The sequence below is a fragment of the Cervus canadensis genome, chromosome 22 (genome assembly GCF_019320065.1).
Source record: "Cervus canadensis isolate Bull #8, Minnesota chromosome 22, ASM1932006v1, whole genome shotgun sequence".
Lineage (NCBI taxonomy): Eukaryota > Metazoa > Chordata > Mammalia > Artiodactyla > Cervidae > Cervus > Cervus canadensis.
This window is the reverse complement of record NC_057407.1, coordinates 42,058,154-42,085,007: the sequence shown is the minus strand read 5'-3', so window position 1 is coordinate 42,085,007 and position 26,854 is coordinate 42,058,154. Positions and strand designations below refer to the sequence as shown.

At 41.6% G+C, this 26,854-nt stretch overlaps 1 long non-coding RNA gene across 1 annotated transcript in view; it reads left to right on the top strand.

Moving 5' to 3' along the window:
• LOC122424622 overlaps nucleotides 1-26,469 on the top strand; it is a 57,437-nt gene extending 30,968 nt beyond the window's left edge. Inside the window, exons 3-4 of the long non-coding RNA XR_006264488.1 lie at nucleotides 24,082-24,148; nucleotides 26,074-26,469. This is a non-coding gene — a long non-coding RNA (uncharacterized LOC122424622). The remainder of the gene's footprint in view (nucleotides 1-24,081; nucleotides 24,149-26,073) is intronic.
• The last annotated feature ends 385 nt before the right edge of the window (nucleotides 26,470-26,854 follow it).

The window sequence follows — 26,854 nt, the reverse complement described above, 5'->3', positions numbered from 1 at the left end:
CTTTATCTTTCAGAGATGGGTCTCCCAATAAGTCTCTTGTATGTCTAATTCTGTCTTGCTGTCAGCTCCCTGGAAGGCCCAGACGAATAAAGCTCTGTTCTCAAGAAGTTTACCTGATGGAAGTCAAGTAGGACATACCTCAGGAGATTGTGGTGAGGATTAAAATGAGATGATACTTGAGAATGGCTTAACCAAAGGCCAGTATCCAGTAAGACTCAGTCAAGGATACACATTGTTGTTTCTATTATTATTATCTTCATTGACTTTTTTCCCCAGGTGAGCAGATGGAGAATGCTATCTTTCAGGTATCAGATTCCTTGGTTGTTTCAACCCAGTGGACTGCACCTATACCCCGTGTCCTTCAGGGTTTCTTCAGGAACAAAAGGCTAGAAAATGAAAACGGGAAATACTGGGAAGATACTTTATGGCCTTCAGAAAGTGAGGCTGGACCTTCCAGAAGAATCTTCTGACTCTAGGAAGGTCCAAATGTGGAGGGCAAAAAGCCTGAATGACTGTCTCTGAAGTCTGTCCTTGTCTGAGAGTAGCACTGGTCACTAACTGAAGCTTGGAGGAAAGAGCCACAGGGCAGTGGAATGTGGTCAACATGGGTTCACGAGTGTGGAGCAGGCTCCTCTGTGCAAACCTTAGCCCTGTCACCTCCTGCCAACCGCCGAGGCTTGCTTTGGGTTTTACAGCAATAAAGATAGAATGCGCAGCACAGAGTCAGTGTCTGAAGACTGTTGGCCATCTCCTGCTCCCTCCCCAACACTTTTATTCTATTTTATTGGAATACTTAACATCAGTGTAACTTATCTGAGTTGGAGAATTATGGTCAGGGCCTGGACTAAGGAGGCACTGTCCTGATCTCTGTGGGTTATTGTGACAGAGAAGAATGTCCAAGGTGTGAAAGGAAGGAGGGTGTGTGGGCTTGGAAGAGGAGTAGGGCTTTCACTGGGCAAATGTTTATTGAGCAGCCACCATATGCCAGCCCCTCTGCTGGGTGCTGAGTTTATGAAGGTGATCAGGACACAGGCTCTGTTCCTCAGATACTTACTCGGAAGCCAGGGGTAGACAAACAGATCTATTCTGTAAATAGTGTACTGAGTCCCATGATGGCAACGGACAAAACTTGGGAGCCTATGACCCTCGGTGGAATGGTTCTTGCCATTGCTCCCCTCCCAGACTGAGTGAAGCTTCTGTAGCTTCTTGATTTTTCCATAGTGCACTATTACCCCATGGGCACTTAAGAGGTGTCTCCCTTCCCTGCCAGATGGGACTCTGTGAGGACGTGACCCCTGAATGCCCTGCTCCTGTCTGCCTCCAGGGTGTGGTACAGTGCTCTCTGTCTCCTTGCTGTAAACGACTGTGAAACGTGGTTGTGTGGAGTCAATGGGGTCATGTTTATCAAATGTACATCACCTTATAAATGTCATTATTGTAGACTTTTCTAATTGGCCTAGTCTCTTGTGGATTATTGTAGTGAGCTGTGCAATCTTTCTGAACTTTCTTACATGGTTATGTGGAGGATTAAGTAAATATATATATTATTAGAACAGGGCCTACCTATCATGTCATAAACACTCAAAAAGTCTTAGGTAAATCAAGGGATATAAAATTTCAGTTATGTAAGATGAGTAAGTTCTAGACAACATAGTGACTATAGTTAACAGTGTGTTGTGTATTTAAAAACCTGTTAAGAGAATAGATCTCACCACAATTACATTCTTCTTTTAAGAAATTGTCCTTATTGCAATTAAATACAGTCCCCCCAAACTGAAATCAAAACAAAACAAAAACCCCATGAAAGACAAAAATATGTATAGGAAAAACAGAGGCAGTGTTATAACCTTATAATAGCATGCCAAGAACAAATACGTAGCTCCTAAAATTTATCATTCACATTGGTTTAGAACCCATTACTATCTCAGAATAAAGTGGTGAAAAAATGTGTGTGTGGGAAAAAGTGTTAGATATTATAAATATTACCATTACTGGTAGTTTTTTATGTCATTTTCCGATCAGAATTCTGAGAGTCAGCAAGCCGAAGCACCGTGCCAGGGACCACACAGCTACATGTGGGCGGAGCAGCCCAACCAAGTCTGCTGAGTCCCAACCCAGTGCTCTGGGACATTCTTGGAAGTTTCCGCCAGGGGGCGTTCTTCACCCGAGATAGGATCCCGCCTTAGTGGCAGCCTTTTCTCACTGGAAGAGAACCTAGTGTTCTAGAGCTAGTAGGGAGTTTGACCAACTGTAAGCCCTTGTTTTAGAGGGAGAGAAATAAAGCTTTGGGAAAGTATGTCTCAGGGCCCAGAGTTACCCACAGCCACCAAGTGGTGCTGGGATGGCGTCCCAGTTTGCGCATTTCCGAATCTCATTCGCTTCCTGCCTTCTTGTGTCATCCCTTGCCCACACCCCAACAGACACTTATTGACTCTTCCCTGCAGAGCTGGGTGCTTCTCTGCTGGGCATTTGCAGGGCTCTGCTGCCTAGGGGTGAAGAAAGTATTTGGTAGCAGGACAGGGGTTGAGGCAGGCTGGGGAGGCCTCCCCCTGCATTTCTTACCGTTTTCTGGAGTCTTTCGGGGTGGTGTGTGCACTGCTAAGGGCAGGGATCCAGGAACTAAGCTGCCTTTGTCCAAACTCTTGTCCTCCCCTTACCAGTTCTGTGTCTCATTGTCCCATCTGTAAGATGGGGTTATAAAATACCTGTCACACGGGGTCTTTGTGAGGATTGAGGATTGCAGAGCTTGAAATAGTTGTAAGCACGTAATTGCCATCAAAGAGTTAGTTCTCAGTATCATCTGGCATCCTACCTGGATACAGGAGCCAATGTGAGAATTTCATCATACTCCTCAGCTATTCACTTGTCTGTGGTATCCTTTCATAATAACCATCTGCTTTGCAGTTAGGCTGTGCAGTATGATAAACCTGTGGTTTCTCTATCTCAGTTAACCCACAGAACAACCCGTGGAGACTATTATTGTTCCCAACTCAAGACTGAGGATTAGTCAAGACTAAAGCAGGGTCACTTTACCAGGATCACACAGAAAGGGATGGACTAGACTCACCCTCAGGCCTGTGTGATGTGAAACTGAGGCTTTTTACCACTACACGGTCTGACCTCCTCTTGAAGCCAATTAGAAACAATAAAGTCAGGCCCCCAGAGTGGCCCCAGGCATCAGCTCTGCTCACTGTGTCTCTGCAGGACCTCTCTCTCAGAAGTAATCCTTCTGCAGAGAGAGGTTTCCTACCACTCTTACCCCGGGAGACAAAGAAGCAGGTTTCACAGAGGTCTGCTTCCTGGCAAAGACACAGCATGCTTTGACTGACAAGGAGGCCTCTTCAGATTAGAGCTGAGTTAGCCACCCAGCCTTCAGTGGCCACCTTTCCAGCCTCCCGTTTCTTCTGCAGCCTGAAGGCCACTTACCTGGGCAGGCTGTGTGCCTGCTGAGCTCACTGAGTTCTGGGTGATCCAGCGTGTAATGTGAGCTCTCGGTGACTCAGACCAGCCTATCTGGGACTTTTCCTCTCTTGGCATGTGAGAGAGCTTGCAGCATTGACATCTTTTAGCCGAGAAAGAGACAGCAGGCACCAACCTACAACAGCAGAATTACAGAACGTCAGTCAGGCCTAGAAGTGACCACAGGGTGCAGAGAAAAGGACCCTGATTGAGGAAGTCCCTTGGTCAGGATCACATTAAGCAGGAAAGAAGGTGACTGGATTTAAGCCCTTACTTATCCTTGGTACCCTTCCAGGTACCTCCAGCTCTCAGGGCTGCTGAGAAGAGGGCTGAGCTGAGGCGGGGGTGGGAATGTGCATCTAAGCCCTAAGTGTATGTGCGTTCAGTGCTCTCTCTCTTTGTCGTATGTGATGAGGCTTTCTCAGTCTCAGCACTGGTGGCCCTTGGGATTGGATAATTCCTTTTTGTCTGACAGCATTTGGCTGTCCTGTGTTTAGCAGCATCTTGGGCCTCTACCCAGTAGCTGCCAGTAGCACTCCCTCAGTCCTGTGACAACCAAAAATGTCTCATCGTTGTTGTTCAGTTGCTCAGTTGTGTCCGACTCTTTGCGACCCCATGGACTGCAGCACGCCAGGCTCCCTTGTCCTTCACTGTCTCTCAGAGTTTGCTCAAACTCACGTCACTTGATGCTATATAATCATCTCATCTTCTGCCGCCCCCTTCTCCTCCCACCTTCAATCTTTCCCAGCATCAGGGTCTTTCCAGTGAGTCTGCTCTTCTCATCAGGTGTCCAAAGTATTGGAGCTTCAGCTTCAGTCCTTCCAGTGAATATTCAGGATTGATTTCCTTTAGTATTGACTAGTTTGATCTCTTTGAAGTCCAAGGGACTCTCAAGAGACTTCTCCAGCACTACAATTTGAAAGCATCAATTCTTTGGTGCTCAGCCTTCTTTATGATCCAATTCACATTTGTATGTGACTATTGGAAAAACCATACAGACCTTTGTTGGCAAAGTGATGTGTCTGCTTTTGAATATGCTGTCTAAGTTTGTCATTTCTTTTATTCCAAGGAGCAAGCATCTTTTAATTTCATGGTGGCAGTCATTGTCCACAGTGATTTTGGAACCCAAGGAAAGAAAATCTGTCACTGTTTCCATTTTTTCCCCATCTATTTGCCATAAAGTGATGAGATCAGATGCCGTGATCTTAGTTTTTTGAGTGTTGAGTTTCAAGCCAGCTTTTCACTCTCCTCTTTCACCCTTATCAAGAAGCTCTTTAGTTCTTGGTGGCTCAGTAGCTGCCAGGGCTTTTTAATATGAGGACTTGAAAGTCCCAGGATGTCATTTCCTCTGTTGTATTATTCTAGTCAAAGTGGTCACAGGCACAGCCCAGACTCACAGGGAGGGGATACAGGGTCTACCTCTGGAAGGAGAAGAGGCACACATGGGCCACGCAGGGAGGGAGGAGTAGATTGTTTGGGACCACTTTGGGATACTGAATATCACAGCCAGATTTTCATTCCAGAAAGCATGTTCTGGCAGCATGGTGGAGATGGATAGAAGAGGGCAAGACTAAAGACACAAAGGTTAAAGAAAAAAAAAAAAAGACACAAAGGTGAATTATGAAGTCACTGTAATACCTTCAACAATTTTCATTGAATTGGTCACTCAATGAATGGAAAAGACTGGAGTAATTATTTTGTTAGTAACAATAAGCCAGTAATCATACTATCCTACATTTACTGAGCACATATTATGTGCCAAGCACTGTGGTAAGTACTTTTCTATACAATTTAATCCTCACAGTTAGCCCAGGAGATACATTCCTATTTTACCTTTCTGAAACTGAGATCAAGTGTGTTAGTCACCTTGGGCTGCCCTAAAAGCTACCATACAAAGGTACCACAGACTGAATAGCTTAAAGAACACAACATTTTCTCACAGTTCTAGAAACTAGACATTCAAGATAAGGTGTTGGCAGTGTTGGCTTCTTCTGAAGCCTCCCTCCTTGGCTTGTAGTAGCTGTCTTCTGCCTGTATCCTCACATGGTCTTCTGTTTGTATCTGTCCTAATCTCTTTTTATAAGGACACTAGTCCTATTGGATTGGGGCCTCCACCTGATGTCATTTTACCTATATCACATTTTTAAAGACTCTGTCTTCCAAATGCAGTTACATTCTGAGGTAACTGAGAGTTAGGGCTGCAACAAAGGGTTTTTGAGAGGCTATAGTTAGCCCATAGAGTCAGGTAATTAGCCTCTGCTCGTGTAATTAATAGGTGGGAGGCCAGAATTCAACCTGGTCTGTCTGACTTCAGTCTCCTGTTGTTAACTACTCCTTATAGTATCACCCAAATTTGTTTTCATTTCCATTCCCAAGCAGAAAAGAATAAGGTGGAGGAAGATACTAATCCTGTAGAGCTTTGCATTTAGAACTTAGTTATTGCTGACTGAGTAGCAGGGCTTGAATTCCAGTTACCTTTTTTGTGTCCTTCACCTGTCTTTCTATCATAGTGATCTTTTTGGAAGGGTACTGAAAGGTGGCAGGGGTGGCATATCTGGAGAGAACCATCCTAGGGGATGGTGGTAATGATTGCTAATACTTTATGAATGTGTCCAGTGTGCTAGGCAGAATGCTAAATGCTTTACATGCGTTATTTAATTCTCACAGTAATTCCATTGGGTGGGTGTTATTATGTTTCCTCTTTTACATATGGGGAAACTGAAGTAGAGTAGTGCATTAACCTGCCTAAATTCACCTTGTTAATAAGAAGTGGCAGAGTCAAGCTGAATATTCAGGCCATCTGAGTCCAGAATGGGGTTTCCCTGGTAGTTCAGCTGGTTAACAATTCGCCTGCAATGCAGGAGACCCCGGTTCAATTCCTGGGTTGGGAAGATCCACTAGAGAAGGGATAGGCTACCCACTGCGGTATTCTTGGGCTTCTCTGATGGCTCAGCTTGTAAAGAATCTGCTTGCAATGTGGGAGACCTGGGTTCAGTCCCTGGGTTTTGATCCCCTGGAGAAGGGAACAGCTACCCCCTCCAGTATTCTGGCCTGGAGAATTCCAGGGACTGTGTAGTCCATGGGACTGCAAAAAGTCAGACACTACTGAGCAAGAATAAGAATATGTACTCATAACTATGATTCTTCCATAGCACTTCTGGGAACCTGATAAAGAATGAATTTATGCTGTAATTCCTTGTTTTATTTGATGTTGAGTTGTATGATCAGGTCAAGAAGCAACAGTTAGAACTGGACACGGAACAACAGACTGGTTCCAAATCGAGAAAGGAGTACATCAAGGCTGTATATTGTCACCCTGTTTATTTAACTTAAATGCAGAGTACATCATGCAAAATGCCGGACTGGATGAAGCACAAGCTGGAATCAAGATTTCTGGGAGAAATATCAATAACCTCAGATATGCAGATGACACCACCCTTATGGCAGAAAGCGAAGAAGAACTAAAGAGCCTCTTGATGAAAGTGAAAGAGGAGACTGGAAAAGTTGGCTTAAAATTCAACATTCAGAAAACTAAGATCATGGCATTTGGTCACATCACTTCATGGCAGATAGATGGGGAAACAATGGAAATGGTGAGAGACTTTATTTTTTTGGGCTCCAAAATCACTGTAGATGGTGACTGCAGCCATGAAGTTAAAAGACGCTTGCTCCTTGGAAGAAAAGCTATGACCAACCTCAGTTCAGTTCAGTTCAGACACTCAGTCATGTCCAACTCTTTGGGACCCCATGGACTGCAGCATACCAGGCCTCCCTGTCCATCACCAACTCCCGGAGTCTGCACAAACTCATGTCCATTGAGTCAGTGATGCCATCCAACTACCTCAACCTCTCCTCCCATCTTTGATCTTTCCCAGCATCAGGGTCTTTTCCAAGGAGTCAGTTCTTCGTGTCAGGTAGCCAAAGTATTGGAGTTTCAGCTTCAGCATCAGTCCTTCCAATGAATATTCAGGACTGATTTCCTTTAGGATGGACTGGTTGGATCTCCTTGCAGTCCAAGGGACTCTCAAGAGTCTTTTTCAACACCACAGTTCAAAAGCATTGATGCCTTTGAATGGATGGTTTGATGGACATGAGTTTGAGCAAGCTCTGGGAGATGGTGATGGCCAGGGAAACCTGGCATGCTGCAATCCATGGGATCAAAAAGAGTCGGACATGACTGAGTGACTGAACTGAACTGAACTGTATGAGCTATTTATATATTTTGGATATTAATCCTTTGTTGGTCATATTATTTGCAAATATTTTGTCTCATTCAATAGATCTTTTATCAGTGGTCTCCTTTGCTATGCAAAAGCTTTTAAATTCAGTTAGATCTCATTTGTTTATTTTTGGTTTTATTTCTTTTGCTTTAGGAGACAGATCCAAAAAATATTGTGAAAAATGCCATTGGTATTTTGATAGGGACTGCACTGAATCTGTAGGTTACCTTGGGTAGTATGGCCATTTTGACACTATATTGTTCATGTGTATCTTATATAATATTGTACATCAACTACACTTCAATTAAAAAAAAGAATTAATCTACAGTTTCCATAGAAAGATTCTTAAGTCAGAAAAGACACATTATGTTATCATTTACCCAAAAGTTTTCAGTTTCAACCATCAAGATATTTGTTGCTACATTCAAAATAAAACACTTTCTTGACTTATCATTTATCCATTTATAGAAGCCTCCTGTTGACTTGGTCAGTCTCTTGTGGGGTCACTGCTGCTTTCTCCTGTGTCCTGGTGCACTCAAGGTTTTGTTTGTGCCCCCTTAGAGTCTGTTTCCCCAATCCTGTGTAAGTTCTGGCAGCTCTATGGTAGGGCTAATGGCTACCTCCTCAAAGAGGGCTTATGCCATACCCAGGTCTGCTGCACCCAGAGGCCCTGCCCTATCCTGAATATGCATTGGAAGGACTGATGCTGAAGCTGAAGCTCCAATACTTGGCCACCTGATGCGAAGAACTGACTCCTTGGAAAAGATTCTGATGCTAGGAAAGATTGAAGGCAGGAGGAGGAAGGGATGACAGAGGATGAGATGGTTTGATGGCATCACTGACTCAATGGACATGAGTTTGAGCAAGCTCCGGGAGTTGGTGATGGACAGGGAGGCCTGGCGTGCTGCAATCCATGGGGTCGCGAACACAACTGAGCGACTGAACTGAACTGATTGACTTGCTGTTATCTGAGAGAAAAGTGTCGATTACTTGCCTTCTACCCTTTTCTGCAAGCCATTATAATCAGTATTGATTGATATCGTGTTATGTTTATATAATTATTGTCTATTGCAAAACCAAAAAGCCCTCCTTGTATATCTTTTTTTTCTGGAGGTGATAATGCTTGCTTGTTTTTTTTTTTTCCACTTGCATTGTTTCCTATTACTCCAGGTGTTTCTTGACTTCCTACTTTCGCATTCCAGTCCACTATAATGAAAAAGACATCTTTTTTGGGTGTTAGTTCTAAAAGGTCTTGTAGGTCTTCATAGAACCATTCAACTTAAGCTTCTTCAGCATTACTGGTTGGGGCATAGGCTTGAATTACTGTGATATTGAATGGTTTGTCTTGGAAACGAACAGAGATCATTCTGTCGTTTTTGAGATTGCATCCAAGTACTGCATTTCAGACTCTTGTTGACCATGATGGCTACTCCATTTCTTCTAAGGGATTCCTGCCCACAGTAGTAGATACAATGGTCATCTGAGTTAAATTCACCCATTCCAGTTCATTTTGGTTTGCTGATTCCTAGAATGTCGACATTCACTCTTGCCATCTCCTGTTTGACCGCTTCCAATTTGCCTTGATTCATGGACCTAACATTCCAGGTTCCTATGCAATATTGCTGTTTACAGCATCAGACCTTGCTTCTATCACCAGTCCCATCCACAGCTGGGTATTGTTTTCGCTTTGGCTCCATCCCTTCATTCTTTTTGGAGTTATTTCTCCACTGATCTCCAGTAGCATATTGGGCACCTACCGACGTGGGGAGTTCCTCTTTCAGTATCCTATCATTTTGCCTTTTCATACTGTTCATGGAGTTCTGAAGGCAAGAATACTCAAGTGGTTTGCCATTACCTTCTCCAGTGGGCCACATTCTGTCAGACGTCTCCACCATGACCCGACCGTCTTGGGTGGCCCCACACGGCATGGCTAAGTTTCACTGAGTTAGACAAGGCTCTGGTCCGTGTGATTAAATTGGCTAGTTTCTTGTGATTATGGTTTCAGTGTGCCTGCCCTTTGATGCCCTCTCGCAACACCTACCATCTTACTTGGGTTTCTCTTACCTTGGATGAGGAGTATCTCCTCATGGCTGCCCCTCCTGACCTTGAACGTGGAGTAGCTCCTCTCGGCCCTGCTGCGCCCGCGCAGCCGCCCCTCCTTGCACGTGGGGTAGCTCCTCTCAGCCGCCGCCCCTGGCCTCGGGCGTGGGGTAGCTCCTCTTGGCCTTGGATTACGGAATGAAGCAGGGCAAAGTCTAATAGAGTTTTGCCAAGAGAACACACTGGTCATAGCAAACACCCTCTTCCAACAACACAAGAGAAGACTCTACACATGGACATCACCAGATGGTCAACACTGAAATCAGATTGATTATATTCTCTGCAGCCAAAGATGGAGAAGCTCTATACAGTCAGCAAAAATAAGACCGGGAGCTGACTGTGGCTCAGATCATGAACTCCTTATTGCCAAATTCAGACTTAAACTGAAGAAGGTAGGGATAACCACTAGACCATTCAGGTGTGACCTAAATCAAATCCCTTATGACTATACAGTGGAAGTGAGAAATAGATTTAAGGGACTAGATCTGATAGACAGAGTGCCAGATGAACTATGGACGGAGGTTCGTGACATTGTACAGGAGACAGGGATCAAGACCACCCCCATGGAAAAGAAATGCAAAAAGGCAAAATGGTTGTCTGAGGAGGCCTTACAAATATCTGCGGAATGAAGAGAAGCGAAAAGCAAAGGAGAAAAGGAAAGATATTCCCATTTGAATGCAGAGTTCCAAAGAATAGCCAGGAGAGATAGGAAAGCCTTCCTCAGTGATCAGTGCAAAGCAATAGAGGAAAACAAAAGAATGGGAAAGACTAGAGATCTCTTCAAGAAAATTAGAGATACCAAGGGAACATTTCATGCAAAGATGGATTCGATAAAGGACAGAAATGGTATGGACCTAACAGAAGCAGAAGATATTAAGAAGACGTGGCAAGAATACATGGAAGTACTGTACAAAAAAGATCTTCATGACCCAGATAATCACGATGGTGTGATCACTCACCTAGAGCCAGACATCCTGGAATGTGAAGTCAAGTGGGCCTTAGAAAGCATCACTATGAACAAAGCTAGTGGATGTGATGGAATTCCAGTTGAGCTAATTTTACAAATCCTGAAATGATGATGGCTGTGAAAGTGCTGCACTCAATATTGCATTTTGCAGAATTATAGGAAAACTCTTAGTTCAGTGGCCACAGGAACTGGGAAAAAGGTCCGCGTGGCTTTCAATTCCTCCAAGGAGGCAATTCACTAAAGAATGATCAAAACTACCGACAATTGCACTATCCTCAGGACACGCTAGTAAAGTAATGCCTCACAACAATTCTGCATTAGCCCGAGAGCTTACAGCACCTATGTTGAACCATAGCAACTTTCAGATGTTCCAAAGCTGGTTTTTAGAAAAGGCCTAGGAAGGAACCAAGGAACAAAATTGTCAAATATAGCTTACACCTTGGATCATCAGAGGGAAACAGCCATAAGAGGAGTCTTTCACAGAAAAAAATCTCATTTCTGCCTTATTGACTATCGACACAGCTGGAAAGCCTTTGATCATGATGTGGAATCACAAGAGGCTAATTCTAGTGGAAAATTCTGAAAGAGGATGGGAATACCAGACCACCTGCACCCACACCCGTCTTGACGAAAACGCCTATAGGCACAGAGATATGCAGGGAAGGCAAAGTGGTAGAAGCTGGGACATGCGACCAACAGACTGGTTCCCAAATAGGAAAAAAGGAAGACATCAAAGACTGTATTGTACCCTGCCTTATTTAATAACTTATATGCCAGAGTAAGGGTCATGGAGAATGCTGCGGGCTTAGCGAATGAGGCACAAGCTGGAATCAAGATTGCCAGGAGAAACATCAATAACCTCAGATATGCAGATGACACCACTCTTACGGCAGAAAGTGAAGAGGAACTAAAAAGCCTCTTGACGAAAGTGAAAGAGGAGAGTGAAAAAGTTGGCTTAAAGCTCAACGTTCAGAAATCTAAGATCATGGCATCTGGTCCCATCACTTCATGGGAAATAGATGGGGAGACAGTAGAAGCAGTGTCAGACTTTATTTTTTGGGGCTCCAAAATCACTGCAGATGGTGACTGCAGCCATGAAATTAAAAGACGCTTACTCCTTGGAAGGAAAGTTCTGACTGCAGCCATGAAATTAAAAGACGCTTACTCCTTGGAAGGAAAGTTCTGACCAACCTAGATAGCATATTAAAAAGCAGAGACATTACTTTGCCAACAAAGGTCCATCTAGTCAAGCTTATGGTTTTTCAGTGTCCATTGTATGATGTAGAGTTGGACCTGTGAAGAAGCCTGAGCGCTGAAAAATTGATGGCTTTTGAACTGTGTGTTGGAGAAGACTCTTCTTGAAGAAGCCTCTTGGACCGCAAGAGATCTAACCAGTCCATCCTAAAGGAAATCAGTCCTGGGTGTTCATTGGCAGGACTGATGCTGAAGCTGAAACTCCAATACTTTGGCCACCTCATGCGAAGAGTTGACTCATTGGAAAAGACCCTGATGCTAGGAGGGATTGGGGGCAGGAGGAGAAGGGGATGACAGAGGAAGAGAGGGCTGGATGGCATCACTGACTTGATGGACATGAGTTTGAATAAACTCCGGGAGTTGGTGATGGACAGGGAGGCCTGGCGTGCTGCAATTCATGGGGTCGCAAAGAGTTGGACACGAGTGAGCGACTGAACTGAACTGACTGTTTCCTATGTACATGTCCTTTTCTTTCTTTCTTTTTTTTAATGTTTGAATAGAAAATGTATTATTTTCATTTTCCACGTGTTTTCTTTTTCTATCAGGGAAAAAAGAAATCTTAAGGACAGTTGTCACTTGGTGCCAAATTGAGGGTAGTCTTTCTCCGGTGGTTTAGTCACTAAGTTGTGTCTGACTCTTGCGACCCGATGGACTGAAGTCTGTCAGGCTCCTCTGTCCATGGGATTCTCTAGGAAAGAATACTGGAGTGGGTTGCCTTTTCTTTCTGTTTAGAACTTTTATGGTATATCAGTCGTTTTTCATGCCCAAGTGTGTACACCACTGTATCTGGAACTTTCCTCTTTAAAGTCCTTCTGCTCCAGGATAGACAGGTTTTACATTGGGCCTTTCATCTAGTTATTATACTGGACATTTTCTTTTCTTTTATGTTAGAACCCCTGTTTCCTGGGTCCCATGTCTTGCTTTCCTTCCTAGTTTTGATGACACTTTCCTTCTATTGCTTTCTTAGAAATGATACATGGGAGATACGTGGTTTTTGTTTTTTTTTTTTTTTGAGTTCTTACCTGAAAATGTCTTTTTTTCTACCCTCACTCTGTATTTTCAGTTTGGCCCTATGGAATTTAGGTCGCAAATTGTTTTCCTTTAAAGACATTGTTCCATTGCCTTCTTAGCTTTTAGGGTCATTTTTGAGAAGTCTAAGACCATTTTAAACCCTGTTTCTTTGTAAGTGACTTATTTATCTGGACACTTCAAGTTCTTTTCTGTATCCTGGGTATGCTGAAACTTGGCATTCATCTTTCTTCATTCATTAGATTGTCAACTCGTGACTCATGTCCTTCAGTTCCAGGAAATTTTTCTTAAATTATTTCTTTGATAATGTTTTCCTTCTCTGTTTTCTTATTTTGAATTCAATTGAGTCTGAAAATATTTTATCCTTATACTATCCTTATTATTTTCCATAATTTTTCCTTTTTATTAATTCCAACCCTATGAACTTTTTAACATTGATGATCGCTTTTGATTTCCAAGGGTTCTTTTTGTTTTTCATAGTATACTACTTTTAAAAAATTGATGGATCCAGTGTCTTCTTTTAACTCTTTAGGAGTTTTAATTGTAACTTTTATTTGAAGGTATCTCTGTTTCTGGCATCACCTATTTCTTCCTGATCCAGTTTTCTGGAGACTTTGTTTTAGTCTTTGTTTTTCTTTATGGGGGCTCTTGTGTCTGGTGACCCTTACTTGTCACGTCATATTTTAGAGTAAGGCACAAGACCTACTTGGAGGGAGATGGGATAAATTAGGAGTTTGGGATTAAAATAGACGTACTACAATACATAAAATAGATCACCAACCTTGTTATCTATTGACCTACTCATAGCACAGGGAACTCTACTCAGTATCTTATAATAACCTGTAATGGAAAATAATTTTTATAAGAATATAAATATACACATATATATACATATATAAAATTATTTTCCATATATATATTTATATACTTTTATATACATATAAAACTGAGTCAAGTTGCCATATACCTGAAACTGACACAAAATTGTAAATCAACTATATTTCAATTAAGAAAAGAGGCAAAAAAACAGACTCATTGGAAGTTCTCTATGTGTGTATATAGAGCTGGTCAAGTGGGAGCCTTTCCTGTTGGGTTTTTGTGGGGATCTTGCTCTTTTGTTACAGGAACCCCAAATGTTATTATTATCCATGATTTTCTTCCTGTGGGGCAGTTCAGTTTCTTAGGAGAAGAATCCTCTCATCTGCTGTCTAGGGGTAACACATGTTGCCTACATTTGGGGAGCAGAGTTGAGGAAGAAGGCTGGGGATCCCGCTGCTCAGGATGCATTCGCGCTCAGTCTCCCCGTTTCCAGACCTTATCTCACTCCTGCTGGCTCCTGTGCTGGAGTCTAGGGCCTCCCCACTTCAGATTTGCCCGGGATAAAGGTTCCATCCTCCTTCCTAGGTAAAGAGAAACTGCTTGGCTTCAAGGGCAGAGGATGTGTCTTCAGCTCTGATCCTTACCTTGGTCCACCCTTTTATCATGGCCTGAATCTTTCAAAGGTTTTGTGAGGCTATCAGTTTGCTTCTCACCTGGAACCCCCTCCCCCGCTCGCCCTCCTTTGCTCTGCTACATTCCTGTTCCTCCATCTGCTTTCCATCTTTTAAAAAAGGAACAGAAAAGATGATAATTAGCACATAAAAAGCTTCTCCACGTCACCAGCCATCAGGGAAATGCAGATCAAAACCATAATGAGATGCCTCTTCATACCCATTAGGCTGACATCATAAAAAGTCCCCCAAATGAAAAACAACAGTGCTGAGGTGGATGTGGAGAAACTGGAACTCTTGCACATTGTTGGTGGGAATGTGAAACGGTATAGCTGCTGTGGAAAATTATGTTTCCTCAAAAAGTTAAGCGTAGAATTACCATTTGATTCAGCATTTCCGCTTCCGGGTATATACACAAAAGTTTTGAAGGCAGGGACTTGAATAATTATTTGCACACCAATGTTCATGGCAGCATTATTCACAATAGCCAAAAGGTAGAAATTGCCAAGATGTTCTTTGATGGATGAATGGATAAATAAAGGGTGGTAATATCCATTCAGTGGAATATTATTCAGCCTTGAAAAGGAAAAAATTCAATCAATTATTCCTCAATAAAACTAAAAATGAAATATGTCTGATTTAGTAGGGGGGACAAAGGAATGAAATTCTGACACATGCTGTTAATATAACATAGATAAGCTTAAAGACATTATGTTAAGTGAAATAAGCCAGTCATACCAGGACAAATATCTGATTCCACTTATATGAGGTACCTCAGTTCAGTTCAGTCACTCAGTCATGTCCAACTCTTTGCGACCCCATGAATCGCAGCACGCCAGGCCTCCCTGTCCATCACCAACTCCCGGAGTTTGCTCAAACTCATGTCCATCGAGTTGGTGATGCCATCCAGTCCTCTCTTCCTCTGTCGTCCCCTTCTCCTCCTGCCCCCAATCCCTCCCAGCATCAGGGTCTTTTCCAATGAGTCAACTCTTCGCATGAGGTGGCCAAAGTATTGGAGTTTCACCCTCAGCATCAGTCCCTCCAGTGAACAACTAGGGTAGTCAAATATGTAGAGACAAAAAAAGAATAATGGCTACCATGGGTGGAGGGAAGGGGAATAGGGTTTTTCCTTGGTTTAGTTGGAGCATTGTTAATGGCTCCAGGGTTTTACTTTGGGATGGTGCACAATAATGTGAATGTACTTAATACCACTGAACTGTACACTTAAATGTGGATAAAATAGTAAGTTCTGTGTGGTATATATTTTACCACAATTTTTTAAAAAGCTGAAAAAAAGTGGATAACACTTGCTTACTGTGGCATAATTTCCCATTTTCTTAATTTATGTGAATATGTTCCTTTTTAATTCTTTCACTGTCGTTTTTGATGGGGTCTCAGGAAAAAGAGATAGTACATCTGTGTAGTCAATGCATCGTGTATAACTAATTTCCCTCAAGTATTTTTTCAATGCCTATTACATGGATGGCACTGTGCTTAGGAATATAAATACAATTGATTTCCTTGTTGAAAAAGGAAAAAAAAATTATAGGCACAATACTTCTTCTAAACTTGTATGCTATCAAATACAGTTTTGGCTCTGAGGTCACTAAAGCAGGGAGAAAATGGATTTGCTGCAGTATTTAATACATTTGCTGTCATCTTGGACTATGGCCCTAAGTTGCTGTAGCAACGGACGAAAGCAGGAACTTCGTTAGAGGAGAAGCTCCTTGAATTTGAACCATATTATTCAATCAAGCATGAATGAGGGGGTAGACCATCACATAGCACCCTGATCTTTTACTCTGATAAGCTGTATAATTAGCAATATCTAATAAGTCTTTGAGATACATAAAACAACAACCTAAAACCTTGCTTTTTGCATCTTTTCTGGAGTTGTCAGCAGTCAAAAGATTTCCTTGCAGTTTCCTTGGTGGAACTATCCAAAGCAGTGCTAACAGTACTATTTGAGCATCATCAGCAAGGGCAGGAAGGGGGCACAAACAGATTAATGACGGATAACAGCTCACTGTAGCTGGCATTTTGAAAGAAGATGCTTGGCGTAAATAAGGTCATCCAATAAAGAAATTATCACAGGCAAGCTTTAGGTCTTTGTCACAGATGGGTGGAGGCTATTTTTTGTAGGGAAGAAGGGCACTTTCCCAAACACACACACACACACATACCAACCCACCCACCCACCCCCCCCACACACACCCACCGACCCACACACACACACACACACACACACACATGAAAAAGCTTCAGTAGCAGTTTCAGTGCAACATGCAGGGAGTCCATATTGCTCAGGGAGTTCAGAATGAAATGTGATCAGAATCAGGTCAGGGTGGGATGGTAGTGATCATCACCAGGGATGGCATCTAAGAGGAGGAGAGTTTTAAGTGGAATTCTGGAAAAAGGAAGAGTCACATACTCTTGAGGAAGGCACAATTATGGCTGATTCATTAAGACTTTACCATCACTCCAAATCCCTAGTTTATCTGCTTGTGATTAAATCAGACTCATTTCCAGCATTTCCTCCTAACAGCCTTCCAGGAGGCCCCAAGCAGAGCAATCTGATGGAATCATATCCTGGTGAACTTAATCAGGCAAGCAGTTATTTTCAAGTCTCTTTACCAACCCTGGAAATTAATTGTTTTGTTGACTCTTTTTCCTTCCCCAAAGGGTAACTTTTGAGTTTGTCTTTTATACTGTCTGTTTTACTACAAATATTCTTTCATTATGTTGCTCTCCCCTGATATTTTTGTAGTATAGTCAAACATTAAATAAACAGTTTTTTTTTTCCTTCCATTTTTTGAGGGGCGGTTGCTAATATTCTAAAGCCCTAAGCAAGGTACCGCGCGAAGCTTACAGAGAAGGGCCAGATGCAGCCCCATCATGCTGTTAAGGGATAACAATGGGACAAATGACAGAAGACAATCAGTGGTTGTTTACCAGATGAGTGATAGATACCAGGTGGTCCTAACCTGAGCTTCCCAGCCTCACAGGGGTTTGGGGGGAAGTTGGGCGGGGGGGGTGTTTGTGAGCTATTTCCCGTACTTCAAAAAGACTGACCAAAAAAGCTCATATATATCAGAGATTAGATGCACAGGCTATTTAAACTAAAACATCAGGTTTCTTTTTTTTGGGCTAGAATTATAGCAAGCCAGTATAGAAACACCAGTTACCCCATGCTGACTGGGAGCTCTGATTGGCGGTTACCCTTGTCTTTGGTTAATGAATCATGAGAAAATGAATTATTACTTGATAAGTATGTGTTGGTTGATAGGCAAAAAGTATTTCAAAGCTTGGGATTTGTGCAGGGAGGATAATAAAGTGATTTGGGTGAAAAGACTGGGAATAAGGAAGATGGACAGGAAGCGATTAGGACAGAGACTGCAGAGAAGGACGGACCCTGTTAAACAGGATTGTGAAAGATGTGCAGGATTCGTATTTCCCAAGGTGTGGTCTGCACCCACAGCATCAGCACCACCTGGAAACTTGTTAGAAATACAAATTCTTGGGCCTTATCTGCTGAATCAGAAACGGGGAATGAGGCCCAGTCATCTGCATTCTAATAGTCATCTGCATTCTAATAGCCCTTAGGTGATACCAATGCACGCTGCAGCTTGAGAACCAAGTCTCTACCATCCTTTCCTAAAGTCTGAAATACTAAGGAAACGGGAGACAGTTCTAAAAGATACCTGTTCAGCCTTGAAACAAAATGAACCACTATCAAGAAAGTTACTTCCTTTTCCCATTGCTCATGACATTTGATAGCATCATAGGTAAAAAAGGTCTGGTCCTGAGAGGTCTTTTAAAAAATAATTAATTAATTATTTTCATGGCTTCATGAAGTTGCTTTTATTTATTTTTAATTGGAGGATCATTGCCTTATAGGCCTTTAAAAATAAACATTTGCATTTTTTATTTAAACAAAGATAATAGGCTGCATTCAGGTTCAGAGGCCTGGCAGGTAATGAAATCTAACTTGATTCTGATAACTTGTCCTCTAGATAACTCTAATGACTCTAATAACTTGGTTTTCCTTCCCTCACATTTATTTTTATATTCATCTTCCCTTTTGGCAAGTGCTGGTTTTCCTTTTGCAAAAGAAGTATAAAGCATTCCTTTTGAAAGCTTTTTTATGTAAAAATGTGATTGAAATTAAAGAAAAAAGTACTAGAGGTATGGGAAACGGGAAACATACTGAAGGCATTTGGTGAATGACATTGAAAAGTATATTTAAGACAACAGTTCGTGTGTGTATCTGTGTTTGGTGATGTTTGAATGGATGACTTTGTAGTTCTTGTTTATTTATTTATTTTTTTTTGGAAGAATAAGCCACAGACTGAAGCAAGCACAAGTGCAATGAAAAAGTATCCTAATAGCAAAAGGCATTCAGACAACTAGCTATGACTACTTGTGGGAGCAGTACTCAGTATTGCTCAGCAAAAGGACCCACTTAGTTCTTTGGAGTCAGTTGTGCCAGGATTTTGTGATACGTCATCTCCTGAAGTATAGGTTTGCTGAGATGATGAGAGCTGTAACAGGCTTTGTAATCTCTTGAGGAAAAGAAGAAAACAGTTCTAGAATAGGTGACAATTAACATCGTGTTTCTACCCATACCAGATTCATAGAGATGCTTTTTCATCACTTCATTTTGATTCAAGAAGTGCCCAGGTTAATTGATTTATGTACAAACAGAAATGTGTTCCAGCATGCTACGGGTAGGGTTATTCACGGGAAAATTATACTGCATTCCTTTTCTCACAACATTTTAATTATAGGTGAAGCCTGATGAAAAATCGTATAAAGGACATCCTCTAAGATGATGATTCTCTTAACTTTTCTGACTTCAACACATAAAACACATTTTACAGCTTGTCCCAGTGTGTGTGCACACACAGGTACACACACACACACACACTTTTTAATACCTAAACAAAGGTTTATTGAAGTAACATTTATCTGTATAGCAAGAGACATGCTCTGCAAGATATGCTCTCCCTCAGTTTTATCTCATTAAAAATGATTTTCTAATCCCTTGGTAGTCTCTTCCCCACCTTCATTCTCTGGAGATACTGATTCAGTAGGTTTGGTATAGAGGAGGGCAAGTTTTGATAAATGAACTAGCGGATTCTGTTGCAGGTGGAACTTGGCCACATTTTGAGAACCACCACATGTCACAACTAAGAATTTGCATGCTGCAACTAAAGATCCCTTGTGCCGCAATTAAGGCCTGGCCTGACACAGCCAAATAATAAATAAAAATAAATATGAAAAAATAATAGAAGCCTAAGACATTAGTGTGTGAAAAGCTTCATGGATCTTGTAGTCCAAAGTTGGAAGAACCTCTGTTGCCTGCTGGATAAATATCAGTTATGGAATGTCAGTCATGGTCCCTCCTTGGCTATCTCCTGATGAGCTTTCCAAGTCTATCTCCAGCTGCAACCTTGCTGCTGTCCCTCATCCTATTCTACACAACCAAACTGCATCAGATAAATCATCATTTATGCACCATATGCTTTTATGGGGGCTTTCATTTCTTGCAGTATAGTGGAATGGCTTATCTTAACTGATCCTCCTGCTGAAAACAACTAAATGTGCTTGATGACATAAAAAAAGCCATTAAAAATGTGTTCATGAGTCAGCAAGTTATTAAAGAATCCTCAAAGACCAAAAACGAAGTAATTAAAGTAAGCAGAGCCTGAAATGTGGCTTTTGCCTCAAAGATACTTGTTGAACTGGCTGATTTAAAAAAAAAATTATTTATTTTTTTATTTTTGGTAAATGCGGGGCTGGATGAAGCACAAGTTGGAATGAAGATTGCTGGGAGAAATACCAATAACCTCAGATACACAGATGATACCACCCTTATGGCAGAAAGTGAAGAACTGAAGAGCCACTTAATGAAAGTGGAAGAAGAGAATGAAAAAGCTGGCCTAAAACTCAGCATTCAGAAAATGAAAATCATGGCATCCGGTCCCATCACTTCATGGCAAATTGATGGGGAAACAATGGAAACAGTGAGAGACTTTATTTTTGGGGCTCCAAAATCACTGCAGATGGTGACTGCAGCCATGAAATTAAGACATTTACTCCTTGGAAGAAAAGCTATGGCCAACCTAGACAGCATATTAAAAAGCAGAGACATTACTTTGCCAACAAAAGTCCATCTAGCCAAAGGTATGATTTTTCCAGTAGTCATGTATGGATGTGAGAGTTGGGCTACAAAGAAAGCTGAGTGCTGAAGAATTGATACGTTTGAGCTGTGGTGTTGGAGAAGACTCTTGAGAGTCCCTTGGATTGCAAGGAGATCTAACCAGCCCATCCTAAAAGAAATCAGTCCTGAATATTCATTGGAAGGACTGATGCTGAAGCTGAAACTCCAGTACTTCGGCCACCTGATGGGAAGAACTGACTCACTGGAAAAGACCCTGATGCTGGGAAAGATTGCAGGCAGGAGAAGGGGACGACAGAGGATGAGATGGTTGGATGGCATCACCGACCCGATGGACATGAGTTTGAGGAAGCTCTGGGAGATTGTGATGGACAGGGAGGCCTGGCATGCTGCAGTCCATGGGGTTGCAAAGAGTCGGACACGACTGAGCAACTGAACTGAACTGAACTGCACTGATAGTGGGCTTTATCTAGTTGCGCTGAGCAGGGGCTACTCTTCCTTGCAGTGCGTGGGCTTGCCATTGTGGTGGCTTCTCTTGTTGCAATGCATAGACTCTAGGTGCATGGACTTTAGTAGTTTCAGCTCGTGGGCTCACTAGTTGTGACTCACAGGCTCTAGAGTGCAGGCTTAGTTGCTTTGCAGCATGTGGAATCTTTCTGCACCAGGTATCAAAACTGTATCCTGTGCATTAGCGGGCAGATTCCTATCCACTGTGCCACCAGAGAAGTCCTGAACTGCCTTAATTTTTGGTTTTTCATGGGGAAACAGAAGGTGAAGCCTAGACTCTTCTTAAGATAGGAGTCTAAGAGGACCACGTCTATAAAGTGAGGACTTCAAATGGCCAAAGGCCAGTTCAGTGCATAGGCAATTTAGTGCATGGGTAATTCAGAAATAAACCCGTCACCTGAAGAATAAAACTAGTTGCTTGTCTTAAACATTGGGGCTGGGTAGAAAGTAAAAAAAAAATCTTCCCTGAAAATTTGTGATCACAAGTTAACTCTTATGAGGATCTATAACATGAATTCACACAATCAAAGTGACTTACATTGGTAGTGTCCTTGAGGTGCCTAGCAGAACCAAATGTACATCCCCTTAGAAGAACTTGTCTTCCCCAACCCTCAAGGAGTTAAGGAACTCTTCATGATAAAGTTTTTAAGAAATTTTAGCTCATGCTCAAAAATGATAAAAATACCTAAGAAAGTGAGGTAATGTGAGTACTCAGACAACAGAAACATCAGACAGCAGAATCAGACACATAAAGACTGTAGATAGTGAAATTATCACATATAAAAGAAGTATTTTAATATTTTTAAAGAAATAAATAAAATTATGAATAAAAATCAGACTGTAAAACTGACAAAGTATATTTAAAACAATTTCTGGAAATAAAAAATTATGGATTCAACAGTTAATTAGACACAACTGAGGAGAAAATCAGTAATCTAGGGGAGAGTTCTAAAAAATATGTCCAGAATGTAGCATAGAGAGCAAAAGGATGGGAAACATGAAAGAGAGGTTAAGCAATCTGGAAGGTAAAATGAAATAATTTTATACACATATAATTGGTGTTCCAGAAGAAGGGGAGAGAAAGAATGTTGCAGAGACGATATCTGGACAGGTGATAGTTGAGAATTTTTCAGTACTGGTGAAAGACACCCATTTACACATTCAGGAAACCTCGTGAATCTCACGTAAGATAAAAGAAATCCACCACACCTGCAAATAGCATACATGAAATTGCAGAACACCAAAACAAAGAGAAGATCTTAAAGCAATCAGATTATCTTTAAAGAATGGTAATTATCTTGACAGTTGTCCTCTCAACAGCAATAAAAGACATCATCGAAATATCTCTTTCATTGAAATATGCTGAGAGAAAAATAACTTAACCTAGGATTATATATGCAGCAAAAAATATTTTTAAAGGAGGATTTGCAGACAAAATTTGTGAGAAGTCATTGCCAGCAGACTCTCACCAAAGGAAATTCTCAAGAATATACTTTAGGCAGAAGGCTGGTCTGAGATGCAAGAAAAAATGAAGAGCAAACAAAATATATATGTGGATGAACAGAAAAAAATCAACTCTATAAGACAAAAAGAATGTCTTACAAGGTTAAAAAAAAAAACCAAGAGAAAACTGAAGTATATAATGTTCAAAATTTGGGGAGGATGTGACTAAAGTTGAAGAGTTATAATACTTATATTTTGAGGGAGAAGAGGATCACAACACTGATCGATTTGGATTTTGACAAGTGTCCGTGCTTGCCACATTTCTTGTCAGTTACTAGAAGAGTAGGAACAGAATGGTTGCCATCTATCCCCTATACAGTCTGCAGCTCTAATGCGAGTGGACTCCTGTATCTCACTCAGGGCTATACTTCCGGTTAGTGATGAAGGAACAAGAGCGGGGCAGTGTGAATGGTCTGCCCATGTGGAGAGGAGTATTTCATCAATGGCATTGTTTGGAGTTGCCAGTACACAGTAACAACGAAGTCCCCCAACTTTTGGTGGGTTTTATCATTGTTTACATTCTCCATTCCCCCAACTCCATGCCACTGTTCCCAGATTCTCATTGATTACTTTCCCCTCCTCAAGCAGTGACCCATGTGAGGTCTGATTTTTCAGTTTGCAGGTATCCATCTCTGCTTCTTTTTGCACATTCTTCTTAGGCTATTACCGTGCTCAACAACACAGTTTAGCGCAGTGATTCTAGAACATTCACAGACTCTCATGAACCTGTCAGGGGAGCTTCAAGATCTAAACTATCCTTCGATTAATATTAAGACTCATTTGCCGTTTCACTGTGTTGAAAGTGTTAGTCGCTCAGTTGTGCCCAACTCTTTGTGACCTCGTGGACGGTAACCCACCAGGCCCGTCTGTCTATGGAATTCTCTAGGCAAGAGTACCGGGGTGGGTAGCTGTTCCCTTCTCCAGGGGATCTTCCCTGATCCAAGAATCGAACCCTGGTCTCCTGTATTGCAGGCAGATTCTTTACTGTCTGAGTCATTAGGGAAGCCCCAATGGTGCAAAAACACTGGTGACTAAAGCTATTGGCACCTTAGGAGAAATCACGGTAGTGACACCAGTCTTCCCTAGTGTTACTTGTGTTGCACGCCAAAGTGGAATGATTGTCTTAGGAGGAGCACTCCTGCAACTGTTAAGCTGTGAGTTGAACAAGCTGCTTTTTTCACAAAACACCTTTTTTTTTTTTTTAACTCAAAAGAATGAGTGACGGAGGACTGCAGGGAAGGTTAGTGCTTCAAAGGAAAACTGTGTGTTGTCTATTCCACATGCTTTGCTGCTTAGGATTCTGTGGAGCTATTTTACAACTCTGTAAGTTGAAGATGACTGATAGCAATGCAAAATAATTCTTTTCTATAGATATGCAGATGGCTTGTGTCTGGTGGAGGAACACCCCATCCCCCTCTATGAAAAAGCCAGTTCTGTGGTATGTGCACATTCATTTCAACATTCTTCTATTCATTACAAATTTGTGCTTCTTTGGCTTCTCCTTTGATCAGGTTCAAACGTCTACCTGGTTCTCTCATTAGGACTTAAAGAAAATCTCTAATGTGGTTGTTTTATATCTGTATGAGAGCTATGATTGACCTTTTTAAAAAATTATCTTTTAACAAAAAACTGTAGTTACTCCAGCTTAGATATGTAGTAGAAAATTTCTCAAAAATAATTGAAATGAGCCTGTCAAGGAAAACACTGATGGTATTTGTTACCAAAGATTAAATTCAAGCTTGCAAGTGAAAATTAGAATATCTGCCACTATGAACTTGACAGCTTCCTAACACTTCAAGACTCATCTCTTGAGATTGGCAGTGATGTTAATGAATGTGATCTTGTATAGTGAAATGTGACAACATTTGGAAGGTCTGCATAACTCAGTGGGCCAGTATTTTCCAAATGACCAATGCATGATGTCAAAAAATCACGCATAGGTAAAAAAGGATAGCTGATAGATTTTAATATAGCAGAGTTCACTGATACAGTTTTAAATAGTACATACAACTAATCTTTAAGAAATTGACACTTGCAGAGTTTTGATGTAGTTGATTATCAAAGAAGAAAATTCACAATTTTCTCAAGTCTATTGAATATTCCTATTCCAACTGTATATCTCTGTGAGACCGTATTTTCTTCATGTACTTCAGCCCAAACAACTTATTACATTAGATTGAATGCAGAAGCAGATATGAGAACCCAGCTGCTCTCTATCAAGCCAGACATTAAAGAAATTCACATAAATGTAAAACAATGCCACTCTTCTCATTAAACTGTTTTTTTGTTTTAGAAAATAGTAATATTTCATGAAAATATTAATGTTCACATGTAATGAGGTTATTATTATTACTTTAAAATAGACTAATATATAGTTTTGAAAAGCCATATAAACAAAAGTTCTTTGGGAATCTTTGATAGTTTTTAAGCGTGGAAAAGGATCCTGAGACTGAAATATTTGAGAACCACTGCCTTAAAGAAAGATTGTTAAATGTGAATGGGTTAAGACAGGGTGTGGAAAGAGGTGGTCCTGTAGATTAAGATGAAGTTGAATTTCCTCCTGCATTATGCACAAGTCTTCTGGGGAGAAATTGGTCTAGCTCTGGCTTTACCATTAAAGGTAATAGTATTAGTTATTTTTGGCGCCTATATTTTATGCTACAAAAGCTTCCCAGGTGGCACAGTGGTAAAGAATTCACCTGCCAATGCAGGAGACACCAGAGACTTGGGTTCAATCCCTAGGTTGGGAAGGTCCCCTGAAGTCGGATATAGCAACCCACTCCAGTTTTCTTGCCTGGGGAATTTCATGGACAGAGGAGCCTAGCAGGCTACAGTCCATGGTATTGCACAGAGTCAGACACAACTGGGCAACTGAGCACACATTCATAAATTGTAAGCTAAGTATACTACATGAGTCTACGTGAAATGCTTAATTTATTCCTACAACATCCTTAAACAGTAGGTTTAATTCTTATTTTTATCACTGTAAATATTGTTGATCTTAAGGAAACCCAGGTTTAGAGAAGTTAAGTGACTTGCCTGGAATTTAACAGCCATGATGCAAACCTCACTCTGTCCTGTTCCACATCCAGTGGTCTTAACCAGGCAGTCCCTTTTGTCTCCTGATTCTGAGTGAGCAAGACCAAATTTCCTCATTTTCCTGGGTCTCAGTTTCTCTCTGTGTAAAACAAATGAGGTTAGAGAGAGCTCCACTCACCTTGGATCAGGTCCTCAGCTCTGTGCAAAACATGTAGCTTGTTCTCCTGTCTTCAAGAAGCTCCCAGTCCAGGTGATCCCTAATGTCTGTTCAAACTGCCCAATTCTATAATTTTCACAGCGCGTGTTCTTTTTTACCGTTCTTAGAAGTCCTGGGGTTTGAATGACTTTGTGGTTGGAAGTGAAGAAACCGAAGCAGACGATGAAGAGCCTGCCAGTTCATTACTGTGGAGTGGCAAGATATTAATCCAGTAGTTAATTCATCTTGCCACTGAATCCTAGAGGCCTGAAACTAGAAACCTAGGCATGACGCTTCCACTGCCAGAGGATTTTATCCCCCCACTGCGTTCACACACACCACCCCCCTCAATTCAGGAATTGCTTTCAGCCAGCATTACCTCTGCTTTCTGAGCACAAGCCAAGCTATTGTGCTGGAAATAATCTGTGTTAGTCTTATTGGAGTGGCTTGCGTTGCCATAGTTACTGTTTAGGTTCTGTGCACCTAAAATTTCAAGGATTTATCAGGAAAAAAGAGTTTGCTGATTTTTTTCTTTGGAACATCACATGGGAGAAAAAACAGGTTTTTTCCCTACTATATGTCCATTCTGGGTGGGTACTGTCATACCCAGCATTGCAGAGTTATAGTTAACCCTCCAGTGGTGAAAAGCGGGCGTGGCTACAGCCTTGAAGAATGGACTTGTCAGCATCCTGCTGAGGACCCACAATACTGCCTGATGATGGATGGAAAGGCAGGTTGTCATTGCCGGTTTTGCAGCTCAGGAAATTGCACGAGACAGCTGGTTATTTATGACAGAGAAACACAGAGGTTCTTAGTAGGTTTCCTAGTTGCCTCCACTCTATAAACAGTGACTTTCCACCCAGCGCTGAGGCTCGGTCAGGAGTTTGCATGGAGACAGGAAGGAGAGGA